The 1,685-nt window shown below is 44.2% G+C and overlaps 1 pseudogene; it reads left to right on the top strand.

Moving 5' to 3' along the window:
* Positions 1-296: 296 nt before the first annotated feature.
* LOC132379189 (large ribosomal subunit protein eL36-like) lies at positions 297-613 on the top strand (annotated as a pseudogene).
* The last annotated feature ends 1,072 nt before the right edge of the window (positions 614-1,685 follow it).

The raw sequence follows: 1,685 nt of genomic DNA, 5'->3' as shown, positions 1-1,685 counted from the left end.
GAGGAACAAGCCCTGCCAACCAAGACTTTAACGTAAAATAAATCTAAATCAATAAACCCTTTCACTTTCAATACAATCCTGAGAGATGAGTTTTAAAGATTCAGAGATCTGTTTGACAATGGGGTTTTTGAAAAGTTGAATGTATACATTAATAAAAAGCACAAACACAAAACCTGAAATAAATACAGAAAATGTGGGGAACATATAGCAGGTAGGGCAGCATCTGTGGAGAAAGAAACTGGTCAGATGAAAGACACTAGTGTTGCCTTCCGGCCTGGCTGCCATAATCGTCAAAAATGGCAATCAGGTATCCTGTGGCAGTCGGCTTGCACGAAGGTCACCCTGTCACCAAGAACGAGACCAGCCCAAGGCAAAGCCGCAGATGAGGGCACCTGACCAAGCATACCAAGTCTGTCAGAGATCTAATCTGTGGGGTCTGCGGCTTTGTCCCTTATGAGAAACGTTCAATGGAATTGCTGAAGTCTCTAAAGATAAGCATGCACTCAAAGTCATTAAAAAGAGGGTTGGAACCTATATTCGGGCCAAGAGGAAGACTGAAGAACTCAGTAATGTATTGGCAACAACGAGAAAAGCAGCAGCAAAGAAAGATTGATCTGTATGAAGTTGTTATCAATAAAATTCATTTTTAATGTTGACACAGGAAAAAAACACTAGTGTCAGTGTTTTTTCAGCTCCCCTTCAATAGTATTCATCCCACTTGTCTCAAACCTTTCTAGAACTCCACACTCCCCATTATTTCTTTCCAAATCCCAAATGGATTAATTCACTATCATTTCATTTTACTGGCTGAACCTTCCTTCCTCAGGCCCCAGTCCCAGTCCCATTCAAGAGACACAAGGATCCACAGATGTTGAAATCTGCAGCAACAAACAATCTGCTGGAGAATTCAGCTATGACGCAGGGTCTTGACCCGAAACATTGATAATTCTTTTCCTCCCATAGATGCTTTTTGACCCGTTGAGTTGCTCCAGCAGATTGCTTATTGCTCTAGTCTGGAGACTTCTGTTTGGAAATTCAACTGGACCATGTCCCTCAGCTCTGTGCTGTACTGGACATGTCATCCTTTGTGTGGGTGGTTAGACCTCTGTCTGCTCGCTCAGGTGTGGTTGGTTGGTGGTATTACCCTTAAGATCAAAGGTACCCTCCCTGAAGTTATTGCCCTCCCCCCACACACTTAACACACTTAGCTTCACCCCACCCCCTCCTGTCTTCTCCTATCATTTCGGATTCCACCACCTCCCCCCCCAAACTTTCATATCTCTTACTGTCTTTTCCTTCAGTTAGTCCTGACGAAGGGTTATGGCCTGAAATGACGACAGTGCTTCTTCCTATAGATGCTGCCTGGCCTGCTGTGTTCCACCAACATTTTGTGTGTGTTGCATAACATCACCTTGTATGGTCAATACCACACCAGTGTTCGTAGGAGTTAGCTATGCAGTTCTCAAAGCCCTCCACCACTTTGACACGTCCTGAAAAGTGTGAAAGGTTCCCAGGCATTAATTTTGCTGAACAATTTCTGTCCACTGATAAGCTTGTGCTGTTTAAATTCAAACCATTAGTCAGGAGCAACAATCTTCAGTTTGCAGGAACCTCCCTCCTGCCCACACTCCCTCTCACCATTCCTCCCTCCCTCTTTCTCCTTCTCTCACACTCTTTCCTTCCTT

This window comes from Hypanus sabinus, chromosome 21 (assembly GCF_030144855.1).
Source record: "Hypanus sabinus isolate sHypSab1 chromosome 21, sHypSab1.hap1, whole genome shotgun sequence".
NCBI lineage: Eukaryota > Metazoa > Chordata > Chondrichthyes > Myliobatiformes > Dasyatidae > Hypanus > Hypanus sabinus.
Note: the sequence above shows the minus strand (reverse complement) of the source record. Positions and strands in the feature narration are given on the sequence as shown.